Source organism: Anomaloglossus baeobatrachus, chromosome 5 (genome assembly GCF_048569485.1).
Source record: "Anomaloglossus baeobatrachus isolate aAnoBae1 chromosome 5, aAnoBae1.hap1, whole genome shotgun sequence".
Classification (NCBI taxonomy): Eukaryota; Metazoa; Chordata; class Amphibia; order Anura; family Aromobatidae; genus Anomaloglossus; species Anomaloglossus baeobatrachus.
Window position 1 is genome coordinate 513,292,367 of NC_134357.1, and position 19,583 is coordinate 513,311,949.

The window sequence follows — 19,583 nt, forward strand, 5'->3', positions numbered from 1 at the left end:
AAACGAAATCTCTGTAGCTCTCTGGAAGCCAGGCCTGAGCTGGCTATGCAGGGCGCCCAAATTTTGCGACACCTCCTTTCAGGTAAATTGCTTTTTCCATATTAATCATTCAGTTCACCTTACTAATATATTCCGTAATGGAGGGAGTCTGATCAACCAACCAGTGCTGTGCTATCAGCTTTCTAGCCATATAGAGCATTCCAATCACTGCTATTTTGCCATACTAATCTGTCATTCGATCTTCAACATACCCCAACACACATACCAGAGGTGAACGGACTCGCCTTCCCCGTATAGTCTTTGTTAATGATATCAACTACTTCTTCCGAAAGACGGTCAAGCCTAGGGCAGGACCACATCATATGAATAAAATCTACAGACTGAGTCTTACATCTATTGCACATAGGGTTACGTCTGAGTCCAATGTCATGCAAGAATTTTAGAGTTCTATATTTTTGATGTAGCAATAGTATCTGTGAGTAACGGTGGGATTCACTCAAGGATAAGTCCGGTACCCTCTCTAAAATTTCCATCCACTGACCATCTTCAATAGGACCTATTGCTCCCTCCCATTTTCTCTTGGACTTCAACGGAAACTTTGAAAGCAGCAAGTCCAGCATCATACAATAGATTACTGAAATTAAGCCCCCTGACCCTTCAACCCCGGCTATTCTATTTATAACCCCATTTTGTGGGATCCCGTGCCCCAGCTGCATACCCTCTGCTCGCCATGAATGTCGTAATTGTAAGTATTTATAAAACCTTGGTTAGATTGGTTGGTTGGCTTGGGTAGATCGAACTCCCCCTGTAGCTGTACGAATTCCTTCAACTCACCGTTCTCCTTTAATATTTGAGCAAATCCACGGATCCCCCTCCTCTCCCACATGCTAAATCATTGCAATTTATACAAATTTGGGAGGCATGGAGTGGTCCAAATCAAAGTAAACCGCAAAATACCTTGTATGTTCTGCAAAAGTCTTAACTTCCACCACAATTTATGCAGCAACAAGAGTGTCGGCATTCCCTCCCCCCCTTAGTGCAAATATTCGTGCTTCCATATAAGTCCCCTGATTCTAGGAATTGCTGCAGTAGTAATGTTTGTGTCCCCACCTCCCGGGTCATTCCACCCTATAATATGCTGCAATTGAGCTGCTATAAAATATACCCAGGGATTTGGTGCTACCAGCCCCCCTCCCCTTTTCCTCTCTGCAGTTCTTCCAGTTTAATTTTGTGTTGATTTTTTTTCCCCCACATCAATTCCCTGAAAAAAACATTAATTTTATAGAAGTACCTTTGTGGTATTTACACTTGGGAGTTGTGTAAAATATACAATAATTGTGGCATCATTTTAAGTAAATTAGTTCGTCTTACCACTGACAGAAGTAATGTGTTTAGCTTCGATTTGGAATTTTCCAAAAAACTGGAATAAGGTTTAATTTCTCGTAATCACCCACCTTTCCTGTTACATTAATACCAAGGTATTTGAATTCTGAGACCAGTCACAGACCTGATGTTATATAAATGTGATCATTATCTTTATTCCCGTCAACTAACAGCCGTGTCGACTTATTCCAGTTGATCGTCAGTCCCGAGTAGCTACCAAAATCACTAATAACATTCATCGCCACCTTCAAGGACGACGAGGCCTCTGCCAAAAATAGTAATGCGTCGTCAGCGTACAAGGCTATTTTTCCTCAGTCTGTCCTGTCTTGAACCCCCGTATGGGCTCTAATAAGTATGTCAAGAGGCTCTATGGCCAAAGCGAACAGCAGCAGGGATAATGGGCACCCCTGCCGCGTGCCTCGATGTAGCTCAAAGGGAGCTGACCAACCACCATTCACTCTCATTCTAACTGACGGAGTGTCGTATAACATTTTAACCCATGAGATAGTTTGTGCCCAGTCCAAATTTGTTCATAACCTCCCACATATACTCCCATTATTTTGAGTCGAATGCCTTGGCCACATCCGACGAAGATATGACCCTGTCACCCGTATTATCCACTGGTAGCAGGTTAAGGAACAGTCATCTGATGTTCGTTGCAGTAGACCTTGCAGGCATAAATCCCGACTGGTCCCTATGTATCACCTTTGTTATTACCTTGCTAAGCCTAGAAGCAAATACTTTCGCAATAATTTTGATATCAGTGGTCAGCAGCGAAATAGGCCAATAAGAGTTTGCTAAGAGGGGGTCTTGACCTGGTTTCGGAATTACAACTATCACCGCCTCCTTCATAGACCTTGGTAACGTTCCGTCCTCAGAAGCTCTCTCAAGGGTAGTCAGTAGTTGTGGTTGCAAAACACCCCCAAATTTCTTATAAACCTTCAAGGGGAGACCATCCAGGCCTGGGGATTTATTATTGGCCATTGACTCCACCGCTAATTGTAATTCCTCCTGAGTAATAGGACCATTTAAGTAAACTCGATCTGTCTCCGACAGAGTAGGGATTGGTATTGCGTCTACATATGCTTTAATCTGTTCCTTAGTCCAGGACATTTTGGTGTTTTTATATATATTTTTATAAAAATCTGAAAAGACTGACAGGATTTCAGGTGGGCTATTGACAATTGTACCTGTTAATGTCTTTTATAGCACCAACAAACGCTGTTCCCCTTTGTGCCTTTGCTATAAGAGCCAGCAAGTGTCCTTCTTTCTCCCCTTCTTCAAAAAACCGCTGCCAAGCAAATAATCTCTTATTTTTGGCCTTTTCCATAACATGGGTATTATATGCCATCTGTGCCCCCTTCTACTCCCGCAGGTCCTCCTCCGCTCCCGTCATGACAAACTGCTTTTCTGTCCCTTTCTCTATCCCTGAGGAAAACCCCCAAACTGCTCAGTTTTGTTTTTGGCTCTGTTTATAGCTTGTATTAGATTTCCCCTTAGGCAGGCCTTCACTGAATCCCAAAGAACACTTTGTGTGACTGATCCCTCATTCTCCTCAAAGAACCTATTCAGAGAGATTCCAAGTCGACAACCTGAAGCCAGAAAGCATTCATGGACCACATAGTGACATTTAACGGAGGTCTAGAAGAACAATTAATAGAGGGGAGTGGTCAGATAGAAGTCTAGGTAAGTACTCCACCTTCTCCATTGCCAAGAGAATGCTTTCCATGCCCAGAGCCACATCAATTCGCAATTAATGTATTATGTGTTTGAGTAACAGGAAAACTGCCTTTCCTGGGGTTCCTATCATACCACACATCAAATAACGACATCTCCTGTATAAGTAACCCGAATTTCGCCTGATGAGAATTCGCCGTCCCTGGTCTAAGTTTATCCCAATATGGGTGTATAATTTTATTAAAATACCCTACACACATAACTGGCACATTCGGTATCTTATCCACAAATGCTTCTTTCATCTCCAGTACTTTAGTGTTAAAGGGTGGGGGAATATAAACTCTAATCAGTATTATCTCTTTAGTCATTAGTTTACAATGAAGTGCCACCATTCTGCCCTCCCCGTCCACCCGGGATGTTATCAATTTAAATGGTATAGAATTATGGACTAGAATACTTATTCCTCTGGCATAACTGGAGAAAGTAGAATGAAAGCTAGATCCTACCCACACCCTATTTATCAGTCCCATTTTCTCTTTTTCTAAGTGCATTTCCTGCAAACAAATACCGTATTTTTCGGACTATAAGACGCACCGGACTATAAGACGCACCCTGGTTTTAGAGGAGGAAAATGGGAAAATAAAACTTTAAGCAAAAAATGTGGTCATGACACACTATTATGGGGCGAGGATCTGCTGCTGACACTGTTATGGGGGTAATGTCCCCAAATTCTCTACTAAGGTACCCCATCCTGGTAATGATCCTCCTGCCTTGTATATGATCCTGCTATAAACCCCCATCCAGCCTGTTCACATACCCCCCCCATCCAGCCTGTTCACATACCCCCCCCATCCAGCCTGTTCACATACCCCCCCATCCAGCCTGTTCACATACCCCCCCCATCCAGCCTGTTCACATACACCCCCCCATCCAGCCTGTTCACATACCCCCCCATCCAGCCTGTTCACATACCCCCCCCCATCCAGCCTGTTCACACCCCCCCCATCCAGCCTGTTCACATACCCCCCCCCCATCCAGCCTGTTCACATACCCCCCCCCATCCAGCCTGTTCACATACCCCCCCCCATCCAGCCTGTTCACATACCCCCCCCCATCCAGCCTGTTCACATACCCCCCCCCATCCAGCCTGTTCACATACCCACCCCCCCCCATCCAGCCTGTTCACATACCCCCCCCCCCCCATCCAGCCTGTTCACATACCCACCCCCCCCCCATCCAGCCTGTTCACATACCCACCCCCCCCCCATCCAGCCTGTTCACATACCCCCCTCCCATCCTGCTATATGCCCCCATCGTGCTCATATACCATCCTGGTATATGGCCTGTATCCTATAGCACAGAGAAAAAAATAAACGTTTATACTCACCTTTTCCTCACACCCTGCAGCCGATCATATCTTCCTCTCTGGCACGCTGACTTGTGTGTGTGGAGCCGTTCCCCTGCAGCACGCGATGTCTTCCTGTCTGTGCCGATCAGCTGACCAGCTCAGCACAGATCAGCTGACCGGCAGAGACAGGAAGACATCGCGTGCAGCAGGGGGGCGGCTCCACACACGGGGACGGGTGAGTACACTGATTCACTGCACCCCGCGCTGGTAATGACGCGCGGGGGGCAGTGAATACAGCCGCACATGATCACTCCAGGCTGTAATTGCCAGGGGTGATCATGCGGCCGGCTCTTTGCTATGCGCGCGTCCCCGCTTGTCCTCCCACCCACCTGTCAGTGCCGGCTTCAGCGCTGAGAGATGGGCGGGATGATGGGCGTGCATATGTAATGAGCGGGCCCACGTGGTCACGGCAGGCGCTGCTGCTGCCTGCTCGTGCCCCCGATGACCTGCAGCACCCTCATTCCCGGCCGCAGCCCTATAGTCAGACCATAAGACGCACCCCCAACTTTCCCCCAACATTTGGGGGAAAAAAAGTGCGTCTTATGGTCCGAAAAATACGGTAATCGCTGGGGACCGTGTGCGAGCAAACTCCAAACTGGCTTTACCTGACTGGCGATCAAAATACGGTGGGAGCCCACACATTTTTTTTTTTAATTATTTTTTTTAAATAAAAAAAAAAATTAATGGGCTTCCCTGTATTTTAATTGCCAGGCAGATGGGGGTGGCACCCCGTAGCCGTCTGCTTTATTTGCGCTGAAAAACAAAAATACTGCGGAGCGCTACATCATTTTTTTGTAATGATTTATTTATTTTTACAGTATTGTGATGTCAGGCAATCATAATACAGGGAAGCCCTTTTTTTCACTTAAATAATTTAAAAAAAAAGAAATGCGTGGGCTCCCGCTACATTTTTTGTATTGCTAGCTAAGGGTAATCCAAGCAGCTACTGGCTGCTAACCCCCACTGCTTGGTGTTACCTTCACTGGCAATGGAAAATCCAGGGAAGCCTTTTTTTTTTTTAATCTTTTTGCCAAAAAACTAAACAAAAAATGACATGGGCTTCGCTATATTTTTGAATGCTAGCCAGGTACAGCAGGCAGGTATGGGCTGTCCTGAATCCCCAGCTGCCTATTTGTACCTGGCTGGGATCCAAAAATATAGGGAAGCCCTTTTTTTTTAATTATTTCATGAATTTTATGAAATAATTAAACAAAAAATGACATGGGCTTCGCCCCATTTTTGTGTTCAACCAGGACAACTAGGCAGCTGGGGATTGGAATCCGCAGCACAGGTTGGCCCAAGCTTTCTAGGCCACCCTGCTGCGAATTGCAGTCCGCAGCCGCCCCAGGAAATGGCGCGTTGATAAAGCGCCATCTTCTGGCGCTGTACCGACTCGTCCAGCGGCCCTGGTGCCGGGTGGCGCACTGGGTAATAAGGGGTTAATACCAGCTTTGTTTTACCAGCTAGTATTAAGCCAGAGATTCTTAATGTCACTCTCAACTTTGCTGGATAAATCATGGAGTATGTGATTTGGAGATTCCGCAGTTGCCTCTTTACTTTGCCAAATTGGGCCCGCCGTTTGGAGACCTTGATGGAATAATCTGGAAAAAAAGAGATGTCGCAGCCATTGTAAGTGATTTTCCCTTTAGTGCTTGCTGCTTTCAAAATGGCATCTCTGTCTCTGTAATGCAACAACTTTATCAGAACCGGCCATGGAGGAGCTCCAGGTGATCTCTCTGCAAAGAGTGGGGTCAGTCCATCTGATGCAAATAAGTTACGCAGCAAGTTCTCGAAGAACTCCGTGGGGTTATTGCCCTCTGTTTTTTTCAGGGACCCCAATAACATGGACGTTATTCCGTCGGAGCCTATTCTCCAAGCCATCTGCTTTAGCTTGCAGAGCTAATATTTGTTGGTCATGTCTGCGGGTATCACGTGTTACTTGGAGGATGTTTTTCCCCATGTCCTCCGCTACTGATGTGCCGCCCCCTAGCCAGCAGCTGGGCTGCTCGGATCCGGATCCGCGGTGTGGCTCGAGGGATCTCCGGACCCGGGGGTCTCGCGGACACTTCAAATAGAAAAGGGGGTTTTGGGTGTATGTGGGATTTTATATATTGTTCGTGACGCCACCCACGGCATGTGGTAAGATGGGGTACCACCGCTGCTATTAGGGAGCACCCGGGGTGTTGGGATGGCAGCTAGTTGTTTTTAACCCTCCGTGGGTAGGGGTGGATGCCCCGAGGCCAGTGTTGCTGTGCTGAGGATGGTGGCTGCTGGGGCCGGCACGCCCGGTCGGACCGGGAGATGTTAGTGTACTCACAGTCCAAGAAATCACACAAGTCCAGCGGTAAACTAAGGTGCCAGTGGCCGGCTGCCGCGGCCGAGTGTATTCTGGTCCCTCATGGTCTGTGTCACTTTCCCCTGCACTGTTTTTAGTTCTCTTTGGACTTCCCGGTGTGAAACACGGGAGTCCGCTCCCAGAACTATGGGTGGGAGCATTTCCCGCAGACGCTGACCCGCGGGATCTAAAGGGGCTCTGGCAGATGCCCTACCCCCCCCCGCGGTGGGCTGCTGGTCTGCTCTTTTGGGACTTTGGGTGGGGCAGGACCTATAATCCTGTCCTCAACTGGTGAAATAACAAAGCCGGTGGTTCCGGTCCTTGCTTCAGGGTCCAGGTACCCCCTCTGTGCACGGTTTCCTGATCGGTTCTCCGGTGTTGGTAGCGGTGAGCTCCTACCCTGTCCCGGTCCACCTCGGATCTTCGGCAACCATCTTCCCGTCTCCTGACAGACATGGACCACCGTCTGCCACCTAGCCAGCATGCCGGGGCTCCAACCCCGACGCCTTTCCTCTCTGGCTTCCACTTGAACTTCACTTTCTCCTCTCCTCTCAACTCTGAACTCCTATCTCCACTCAGAACTCTCTTTTCCTGCCCCAGATTCTCTATGGGGAGATAAGGTATGCACACCAGTGACTATGTAAGGGGAATACATGGAATAGCAGAAACTGCTGTGTGAATACTGACTTGAAAAATCCAATAGCTATGTGTAAAAATGAAAATGTGAAAAATGGAATCTGCATTACTGCCATGAACATATGAATCAAGAGAAATTTAGCTACTGAATTGATCAATGCAATAGAGCCCCAACACTACGCCAAAGTATTTCTCTACGTTGGGGTCCCTAGCTTGTGTGTGTCCTCTCATGCAGTTAAAAAACTTACCGTGTATGGGAAGCTGAGACCCAGGCTATTTATGCGTATTGTATGGATTGGCAATAGGTGTGGTGGGGAGGGTTCACAAACGAAAAACTACTAACAATAACGAATAACGTTTGGAACACCATTCTAAGTCTGAACTGGGTGCAAAAAACCTAAAAAAACATTAGAATGACTTAGAATGGTGTTCCAAACGTTATTCGTTATTGTTAGTAGTTTTTCGTTTGTGAACCCTCCCCACCACACCTATTGCCAATCCATACAATACGCATAAATAGCCTGGGTCTCAGCTTCCCATACACGGTAAGTTTTTTAACTGCATGAGAGGACACACACAAGCTAGGGACCCCAACGTAGAGAAATACTTTGGCGTAGTGTTGGGGCTCTATTGCATTGATCAATTCAGTAGCTAAATTTCTCTTGATTCATATGTTCATGGCAGTAATGCAGATTCCATTTTTCACATTTTCATTTTTACACATAGCTATTGGATTTTTCAAGTCAGTATTCACACAGCAGTTTCTGCTATTCCATGTATTCCCCTTACATAGTCACTGGTGTGCATACCTTATCTCCCCATAGTGATGTTTTTTTAGGTTTTTTGCACCCAGTTCAGACTTAGAATGGTTTTCCAAACGTTATTCGTTATTGTTAGTAGTTTTTCGTTTGTGAATCCTCCCCACCACACCTATTGCAAATCCATACAATACGCATAAATAGCCTGGGTCTCAGCTTCCCATACACGGTAAGTTTTTTAACTGCATGAGAGGACACACACAAGCTAGGGACCCCAACATAGAGAAATACTTTGGCGTAGTGTTGGGGCTCTATTGCATTGATCAATTCAGTAGCTAAATTTCTCTTGATTCATATGTTCATGGCAGTAATGCAGATTCCATTTTTCACATTTTCATTTTTACACATAGCTATTGGATTTTTCAAGTCAGTATTCACACAGCAGTTTCTGCTATTCCATGTATTCCCCTTACATAGTCACTGGTGTGCATACCTTATCTCCCCAGATTCTCTAGACCCCTAGGTGGGTGTTTTCCTTCCCCCTGGTCCCGCCCACTGGTGTGCCTTTCCTACCCTGGGGGGGGTTACTAGGGTTTTGTCTTCTTGGTGTAACCCTGTGAGGGAAGGTGTTGTGCGGGGGTCTACTTGCGTGTGACCACCTGGCGACGCCAGGGCGTCACATTCCCCCTTGGTTTAATACAGACCGTCCGCGGGCTGTCTCACCACTGACATTTATTGTAACTGCAACTGTAAAATGGGAAAAAGGGATAACATGTAAAAAAACACATAAAATAGTAAACATTTCTTCCCTTTCAGGAGGCAGATTTCTTAAATGTTTCAAACAACCGGACCACTTTCCCATTGCACCCGCCACCCAAGAAAACCTGTTCCCTGGTGCCACCGCTAAAACTGGTGGGCACCCCTTTCCCAAGTCCAAACGGTTCTGGGTGACGCCCACATCGGCTGGGTATAAAGCTCCTTACCCGGCAGTCCTTGTCAAGGGTCCCATTGTCCGGGGACCCCTGGTCTGGAGGTTAGTCACCGGTCTAGGTAGCGACTGGGCCTCGGCCTACTCTACACCAGGCCCTTCCTCCAATCAGCCTCTCCAGAGGCCGTGCTGGTGCAGAACAAGAAAGTGGATGGGGCTTATTTACAAAGCCCAAAAGTTTTTGGGTTGGCCTGCCAGTTCTGAGCCTTGGTCCATTTTAAAATGGTAGTATCTTTGCAATGGGGGGGTAAACAACAACTGGATAGAATGTAAGCCCGCAAGGGTAGGGCCCTCTTCCCTCTGTACTAGTCTGTCTACTGTAACTTGTATATGTATTTTGTATGTAACCCCATTCTCATGTACAGCACCATGGAATTAATGGTGCTCTATAAATAAATAATAATAATAATAGCCAGGAAACCGCTACCTTACTCTTTCTCTGCAATTGGAGATGGTGGAGGCACAGCTGACCATCAATCTTCATCCACTTATTCACGTCTAGGGCGAACCACCCCCTCTCTCCACAGTGTCGGGTGTATGAGGCCATATCTCCGGGCTCCAGGTCTCAATCCGGGTGTCCTGTGGGCATGTGAAGGGCTACATCACTCCGGGACACGAAGATCTCTGCATCCATGCCCGGCTCATAAATGAACCCCCACCCCTTTTGGGGGTTAAAATGGCGGCCCTGCCCACGATAAGTCGGGCCCCACACCCGGAAGGTGGCTTTCCAGAGGTGGTCCTTCTCCTGATATGTCCGGGACAACACCTCTGCCATCCTTTTCTCCCGGACAGCTATCTCCTTCTTGAGCTGACTCTGCTGCTGCTCCCAGTATGGAGCGCGGTCTTCGGGCTCCTCCCCCTGCTCGGCTCACGCGGACGACCTCACTGCCGGCTACGACCTGCTCCATTCTCTGTTGAGGGCTCCGCTTCACATTAGCCTGCTCTGCTCCCCTGCAGGTATATCCAGGCTGCCCCACAGCCGCGACCGGGTGCGGATCGGCAGTCTGGGTCACTGCTGCAGCTAACTTCCGGGTCGGCTCTGCTTCTGACGTGGCCGGGCGGGCTGCCGGGGCTGGTGTTGTCATCTTATGCTCGGCCGGGCTCGGGGCTGGAAGGGATGTCTTCCGGGCTTTGGTCTGGCGCAGAGCTGGTACGGGTGCCGGAGCAGTGGCGTGCTCATGGCCCGAGGTCACCGTTGCCGTGTCCTCGCAGGCAGATGCAACGTGTTCCGCTGCTGTAGCTTGGGGCAGCGGACCAATCAGGGCAATAGCTACAGGTGTGGGCAGCGAGGAAGGCGACGTGGCGGACGGGGGCAGACCGAGCTCCTCAGCCGGTTGGGCCGGTTCCGGTGGAACATAGGGGCGTGGGTTGAGTCTAACCGGTTTTCCAAGACTGGAAGAAGACGTTACTTATTTATGAGACTGCAAACTCATTACTTAGCCCTAAGCATAGTTGGTTTACGTTTACAATCCTTGCAACATTTCATTCAGGTATATGTAAAAAGCAATACATAAAACATAGAAAATACAGATTAATCTTATTATAATATAATATCATACTGGACAAACGATTCATAGCCTAGGGCCCTAGGCCTTCACAGGCTGTCCATCTGGCCAGCAGGTAGTTGGCTGGGCCTGGATTTTGTGGCACATCCATGCGGTCTGGGCTTCCACCCAGTCAGCAGTCCCGGGAGCTGGCTCCTTCTTGGTCGGGTTGCCGGTCCGGTGAGACATCCTCTCTTGGTGGTGTCCAGGAATGGAAGATGGCAGAGTCCTGGTGTCCCTGCCTCTTATCTCCTTGGGTCACATGCCGCAGTTTCCGCCCTCCCCCGTGGTTTTTTTCAGGAGCAGTCTTTTAGCACGTCTCACTGGTTTCTCTTTCAATCTCGGATGTCCCTTCCTTCCGCCCGCGTTCCCAGGGGGCGGTGCTTCCTTTTTGCGCTCTTTCTCGGGGAAGAAGACGCTGGGTTGTTGTTTTTTCGCGCCCAAAGATGGCGGCAAAATGGCGACTTTTCAAGATTTTTACAGCGGAGCTCCGCTGACAGTCCAGAACAAGGCGCACTTCCCCCAGGTAGGGGGATGGGTTACAATCCTGTTCATGACGCCAGTTTTTGAGGTGTGCCGCAGCCGGGCTGCTTGGATCCGGATCCGCGGTGTGGCTCGAGGGATCTCCGGACCCGGGGGTCTTGCGGACACCTCAAATAAAAAGGGGGGTTTTGGGTGTATGTGGTATTTTCTATATTGTCCGTGACGCCACATACGGCGTGTGGTAAGATGGAGTACCACCGCTGCTATTAGGGAGCACCCGGGGTGTTGGGATGGCAGCTAGTTTTTTTAACCCTCCGTGGGTAGGGGTGGATGCCCCAGGGCCCAGTGTTGCTGTGCTGAGGATGGTGGCTGCAGGGGCCGGCGCGCCAGCCCCGATGTTAGTGTATTCACAGTCCAAGAAATCACACAAGTCCAGCGGTAAACCAAGGTGCCAGTGGCCGGCTGCCGCGGCCGGGTGTATTCTGGTCCCTCAGCTGGGGTGATGGTCTGTGTCACTTTCTTCTGCACTGTTTTTAGTTCTCTTTGGACTTCCCGGTGTGGAACACGGGAGTCCGCTCCCAGAACTATGGGTGGGAGCCTTGACTGCAGACACTGGCGGGATGCCCTATCCCCCGCGGTGGGCTGCTGGTCTGCTCTTTTGGGACTTTGGGTGGGATAGGACCTATAATCCTGTCCTCAACTGGTGAATTAACAAAGCCGGTGGTTCCGGTCCTTGCTTCAGGGTCCAGGTACCCCCTCTGTGCACGGTTTCCGGGTCGGTTCTCCGGTGTCGGTACCGGCGGGCTCCTACCCTGTTCTGGTCCACCTCGGATCTCCGGCAGCCGTCTTCCCGTCTCCTGACAGACATGGACCACCGTCTACCACCTAGCCAGCACGCCGGGGCTCCAACCCCGACGCCTTTCCTCTCTGGCTTCCACTTGAACTTCACTTTCTCCTCTCCTCTCAACTCTGAACTCCGAACTCCACTTAGAACTCTCTCTTTTCCCGCCCCAGATTCTCTAGACCCCTAGGTGGCGTTTTCCTTACCCCTGGTCCCGCCCACTGATGTGCCTTGGTGTAACCCTGTGAGGGAAGGTGTTGTGCGGGGGTCTACTTGTGTGTGACCACCTGGCAGCGCCAGGGCGTCACGCTGACACCCTGTCACTCACTCTTTGCATATTCTGGTGCATAAATGACAGTTCCTCTTTGATCTGTCCCATCTGGGTTCCCAGGGAGGTGATAGTAGAGCCATATTGTGTCACAGCTATAAATACATGCCTCAATGTAGGTTCTGTATTGCCAGGATTTACAGCCTCACTGCCTGGATGAGGTATCTCTTTAAGTATCCCTTTAAGGCTCCCTCTGCTGGCGCTTCTGTGTTAGTGTTCACTTACACATTGTCATCCCTGGAATCTCCTCTATTATCAGCAAGCACCGAGAATCTGCTGCCTGGCGCTGCAGTGACCTCCCCCCAGCCCTCCAGTCTCACTGGGATCTTACTTGGAGTTCTGACAAAGCCTGTCAAGTTCTCTGCTGCACTGAGAGCTGCCTGCCTTTCCGGTGTGGTGTTTATGGCCTGAACGTCTGCGCCATCTTGGATTCCTCTGCTGGCTCCCACCGCTTCCTCCCTTTGCTTCCTATTCATGCCCCCAGCCATCTCTGCAGCCCTGGGTGGTCCCTGTGTGTTCCAGGCTCTCGGGCTGGCCGGTACTGCCGAAAAATCAGCAGTTGTGAGACACAGTGGGTATAAATGCAGGGTCACATGTCCAGCCAGACCACGCCCCCTGGAAAAATAGATTTTAATCAGAGCAGGAATGCATGTGTCACATCGATTTATGTGTTTTTACATCAATTAAGGAATGTGCTTCTCAGAGCATCGGGGGCATCACAACTCTGGACCAGACCTCAATCAGAGGATAATAAAACTTTCACACTCCTTATCTATGAACTGCTGCAATATTTATGGCTACAACAGTTTGTCCCTTTGCCATACTGATCGTTCTGCTTCATATAACTTGTCTTATTTACTGCTTCATTCTATGTCCTGTTGTGTATGTGACTCTTCAGATTTTGTGTTATACTTAGCCTGATGAAGAGACCTGAGTAGTCTCGAAAGCTTTCTATTATTACCATGTTTTCAGTTGGCTATTAAAAGATATCAACCACTGAGGACTCTCAGTTCTTTTAAACAATTTTTTTATATCTACTGGCTAACACAATACAAAGATATATTTTACCTGTAAGATATTTTTGCATTTGTATAACTGCAGCGTAAAAAGATTTAGTGATCCTTATTTCCATCCTATTTGATAAGGATTAAGCATGGATGCTGCTATACATGATCAGTACAGTTGTCAAGGTAATCATCAAATGCCCAGCTTGTCTTATCTAATAAATAAAGTGACTAGATAATTTGACAAGACCAGGGGTGAGCATAGAAATTATAGAGTCCCAAAGCTAAAGATCTTGTTGGTAACACCTTCAAACCAGTCACCCCTAAATAAAAAAGGGGTCATCTGTGTGGGATGTGGCCAAAGCATGTCCAATTACCGTATTTCTTTGTCGCTCCATTGGGAGACCCAGACAATTGGGTGTATAGCTATTGCCTCTGGAGGCCACACAAAGTATTACACTTAAAAGTGTAAGGCCCCTCCCCTTCTGGCTATACACCCCCAGTGGGATCACTGGCTCACCAGTTTTGTGCTTTGTGCGAAGGAGGCAACACATCCACGCATAGCTCCACTTTTTAGTCAGCAGCAGCTGCTGACTATGTCGGATGGAAGAAAAGAGGACACATATAGTGTCCCCAGCATGCTCCCTTCTCACCCCACTGTATGTCGGAGGTGTTTGTAAGGTTGAGGTACCCATTGCGGGTACGGCGGCAGGAGCCCACATGCTGATTCCTTCCCCATCCCTTTTTACAGGGCTCTGGGTGAAGTGGGATTTACCGGTCTCCAGGCACTGAGACCGTGCTCCATCTACAGCCCCTGGAGAAGATGCTGGATGGAGCGGAGTACATCAGGGACATGGCCCTGCTTCCTCAAGGTACTCTGTGTCCCCGTGCATTTGGCGCTCACACCGCAGCATGCTGGGTGTTGTAGTGCGCCGGGGGACATCAGCGCTGCGGCGCCTGTGCCATGGCCTCATTCAGCTTTGCTGAAGCAGGCTCACTTATGGGAATTGGTCGCGCCGGCCGCTGGGACTGCGGCGCGGCTGGCACTTGTAGTGCGCCGGGGACTTCAGCGCGGCCTGCGCTTTTACGGCGGCCGCGCTGATAACTAGAGTCCCCGGCTTTTGCGGCCTGCTTCCGTTCGTTCCCCCCCCCCAGACCTGCCAGTCAGGAGAGGGGCGGGACGCTGGCCACTTCCAGGAATCGGTCGCGCCGGCCGCTGGCAGCGGCGCGGCTGGCACTTGTGGTGCGCCGGGGACTTCAGCGCGGCCCGCGCTTTTACGGCGGCCGCGCTGATAACTAGAGTCCCCGGCTTTTGCGGCCTGCTTCCGTTCGTTCCCGCCCCCAGACCTGCCAGTCAAGAGAGGGGCGGGACGCTGGCCACTTCTATGAATCGGTTGCGCCGGCCGCTGGAACTGCGGCGCGGCTGGCACTTGTGGTGCGCCGGGGACTTCAGCGCGGCCCGCGCTTTTACGGCGGCCGCGCTGTTAACTCGAGTCCCCGGCTTCTGGGCCTAGTCTCCCTTCGTTACCGCCCACAGCCCTGACAGTCAGGGTAGGGGCGTGACGCTGCATAGAGCAGAGCTGAGAGCTGGAGTATGTTTTGCATACTCCACCCCTCTCACTGTGTGCACTGTGAATCCGGATTCCCGCACTTTCTCGGGCACGCCCACGGCTTCCTTCTCTACAAGGACACTGGCAGCCATTAGTGTCAGTTTCTGTACGATACAGAGACAAGTGTGGAAGACCCTGGCATTCTGATAGTCACACAATCGCTGTAACAGGCGTTAAGCAGCACCTGTGGTGCTAACCCCACTAGTGCAGAAGTGCACTTATAGATATGCTTGTACTATATACATTGCACTGTTTGGTCGCACGTTGTATATACCCTCCTGGATTATGCGGAGGAGTTATCAGCATATTCTCTGTGTAAAACAAAGGTGCAGAACCACATGTTTTTCTATACAGCTGGTACAGCATGTACGGCTATACGGCCGGCAGGTACATAGACTCCCATTCTATGCACTAATGGCCAGGGGATGAGGACGGTGTCTGCAGTATTTACTGACAGTTTTTCTGAGACTATGGCTATGATACTAGAAGCCTAGCAGTCCGGACATGTCTCTCACAATATGGGCACTGTTGAATCATTGATCCATGGCCCCCCTCAGTGTGAATAACTAACAGCTCCGGGAATGTCACACGCATCCCAGAGTCACGGCTCTGCACGGACGTCAGTCCCAGACAGCCTAAGTGGGCTCGCTATGAGCGGCCTCGGTTTCATCAGGGTCCTAACAGAAGGACTCGCTGTGTAATGAGGCGGAAGTAGCGGCTCAGGATTCTGATCCTGAGACCGCTCTCAATCTGGATACACCTGATTGTGACGCCATAGTAAATAATCTTATAGCGTCCATCTATAGAATGTGGGTTATTTCTCACAGCTCCTCCAGTGGAGGAGTCAGCTTCACGTATTTTTCTGGACCACTCTGCCTTCAGAGAGGCAGTCCAGGAACACCACGCTTATCCAGATATGCGCTTCTCCAAACGGCTTAGGATACACGTTATCCCTGTCCCCTGACTTGGTCAAGGACTGGACCCAATGTCCCGAGCGGCATCCTCCAATCTCCAGGCTTGTAGCTAGATCCATAGTTGCAGTGGGAGATGGAACTGCAAACTCAAAGATGCCACTGACAGACAGATGGATCTCTGGTCGAAAGCCATCTATGAGGCTGTCGGCGCACCGTTGGCTCCGGCATTCTCTCCCTTGGGGCACTCCAAGCTATTTCAGCTTGTCTTACACAGATTGACACGGTTACACGTACATCTGTGCCGCAGGTGGCATCCTTAACCTCTCAAATGTCTGCATTTGTTTCTTACGCGATTCAGGTTGTCCTGGACTCTGCGAACCGTGCGGCGGTAGCCTCCGCTACTCCGTGTTTTTAAGCAGAGCCTGGTCTGCTCGTTAAGTGAATGGAAGGCAGATTCTGCTTCCAAAAAAGGTTGCCTAACCAGTTGCCTTTTTCTGCTGACCGACTGTTTGGTGAGCGTTGGATGTAACCATCAAACAGTCCAGGGGTAAGGATTCATCCTTTCCTCAGCCCGGACACAACAAACCCCAACAGAGCAAGAGCAGTCGGGGTTTTCGGCCTTTTCGAGGCTCGGGCAGGTCCCATTTTTCCTCGTCCAATGTGGACTCAAAAGGATCAGAGGAGCTAAGATTCTTAGCGGGCTCAGTCTCGCCCAAAAAAGCGACAGTCTGAAAACCCGCTTCCAAGGCGGCTTCCTCATGACTTGCAGCCTCGGTCGGTAGCAGGCTCTCCCGCCTTGGCGATATTTAGCTGCCATAGGTCAATGACCATTGAGTGTGAGACATTCTGTCTCACGGGTACAGGATAGAGCTCACTTCTCGTCCTCCAACTCGATTCTTCAGAATTTCTCCACCTCCCGGCCGGGCCGCTGCTCTTCTGCAAACAGGGTGCACTCTATAGGCAGAAAGAGTGATGACCCCCGTTCCTCTTCAGGAACAAGGTCACGGTTTTTACCCCAAATTCTTTGCGGTACCTATAACAACGGGCCGTTCCGTCCCGTTCGGGATCTAAAAATGCTCAGCAAGCTCGTGGACACCAGGCGGTTCCGGATGGAATCCCTCCGCCATGTCATCGCCTCAAGGTCCCAAGGATATTTCCTAGCATCATTAGGCATCAAGGATGCTTATCCACACGTGCCGATTGATCCAGAGCACTAGCGTTTCTACGCTTCGTTATAGGAGACGAACACCCTCTGTTCGTAGCTCTACCTTCCGGCTAGCGACAGTCCAACTGGTCTTCGCCAAGGTCAGGGCAGCAGTAGTCACAGTCCTGCACTCTCAGGGTCACTCTGTGGTCCCGTATTTAGACGATCTACTTGTCAAGGCACTCTCTTAGGAAACATGCCAACACTGCCCGAACGTTGCGCTGGAGACTCTCTAGAGTTTTGGGTGGATCATCAACTTTTTAAAGTCAGATCCGACCCCGACCCTATCGATAACATATCTAGGCATAGAGTTTCTTACTCTCTCAGCGATAGTGAAGCTGCCGCTAGACAAACAGCATTCACTACGGGCTGCAAGCTCTTCTTTAAGAACCAGTCGCACACATTGAGACGCCTCATGCACTTCCTACGTAAGAGGGTAGCAATGGAGGCAGTTCCTTTCGCGCAGTTTTACTGCGTCCACTACAATGGGACATTCTCCGCCAATGGGACGAGGAGTCGACGTCCCTCAACAGAGTCGTCGTTCTTTCTCAGGCGGCCAAGGAATCTCTACGGTGGTGGCTTCTTCTCACCTCTTGGTCAAAAAGAAGGTCCAGACGCGAGTCTATCAGGGTGGGGAGCAGTTTTTCTCCACTACAGCGCTCAGGGTACGTGGACTCAGCAAGAGTCCACTCTTCAGATCAATGTTCTTGAACACAGAGCAGTGTATCTTGCCCTACAATCCTTCCAACAGCGGCTGGAAAGCAAGCATATCCGACTTCAGTCGGACAGCTCCACAGCGGTGGCATACATCAACCACCAAGGAAGAACGCGCAACCGGCAAGCCTTCCAGGAAGTCCGGCAGGTTCTGATGTGGGTGGAAGACACGGCATCCACCATATCCACAATTCACATCACCAAGTGTGGAAACTAGGAAGCTGACTTCCTAAGTCGCTGAGGTGTGGCCGAAAGAGTATGGTCTCCTCACCCGGACGGGTTTCAGGAGATCTGGCGCCGCTGACAGAGGCCGGACGTCGTTCTAATGGCGTCACGGCACAACAACAATGTGCCAGCTTCATGGCACGGTTTCACAATCATCGAGCTCTGGCGGCAAACGCCTTAGTTCAGCATTGGTCGCAGTTCCAGCTACCTTAGGTGCCACCTCTGGCATTGTTGCCCAGAGTACTGCGCTAGATCAAGACCGACTGCGGCCGCGCCATCCTCGTCGCTACAAATTGGCCGAGGATGTTGTGGTACTCGGTTCTGTGGTGCCTCACGGTAGGCTAACCGGGGGCACTACCAGACCAATCAGACTGGCTGTCTCAAGGGCCATTCTTCCATTTGAATTCTACGGCCCTCAACCGGATGGTGTGGCATTGAGTCCTGGAACCTAGTGTCGTCAGGATTACCTCAGGACGTGGTTGCCACCATGAGACAGGCTAACATACCAACGTCCGCCAAGATTGACCACAGGACGTGGAAGATGTTCTTATCTCGGTGCTCGGCGCAGGGTGTTTCTCCCTGGCCGGTTGCATCGTCTATGTTTCCTTCCTTCCTGCAATCTAGGTAGGAAAATGGGTTGTCGCTCAGTTCCCTTTAGGGACAAGTCTCAGCGCTATCTGTATTTTTTCAGAAACGACGACTTCCTCAGGTACGCACGTTCCTACGGGGAGTTTGTCTTCTCAGCACTCCGTACAAGCGGCCGTTAGAGCCCTGAGATCTGAACAAGGTTCTAATTGCTCTCCAGATGCCGCCTTTCGAGCCTTTGAAGGATGTCTCCCTTCCCGTTTTTCACGGGAAGTGGCCTTCTAGTAACGGTCTCGTCTCTTAGGAGAGTTTCCGAGCTAGCAACGTTCTCATACAAACTCCCTTCCTGGTCCTTCACCAGGACAGGGTAGTTCTGCGTCCGGTTCCGGAATTTCTCCCTAAGGTGGTATCCCATTTTCATATCAATCAGGATATCACCTCACCTTCTTTGTGTCCTCGTCCAGTCCATCAATTTCAGAAAGATTTGCATCTGTTGGTTCTGGTGAGAGCACTCAGGTTCTACTTCCCGCATGGCGCTCCTGCGCCACCCGGATGCACTCTTTGTCCTTGTCGCTGGTCGGCGTAAACAGTCGCAAGCTTCCAGATCCACCCTTGCTCGGGGGCTCGAGGAACCAATTCTTGAAACCTACAGTTCTACTGGGCTTCTGGTTCTCTCAAGGCCGAAGGCCCATTCTACCAGAGCCGTGGGTGCATCCTGGGCACTACGGCACCAGGCTACGGCTCAGCAGGTGTGTCAGGCACCCACCTGGTCGAGTCTACTTACTTTTACCAAGCATTATCAGATGCATACCTACGCTTCGGCAGACGCCAGCCTAGGTAGATAAGTCATTCAGGCGGCGGTTGGCCACCTGTAGGAGAGGGCCGTTTGACGGCCCTATCATGAGGTATTCTTTTACCCACCCAGGGATTGCTTTTGGACATCCCA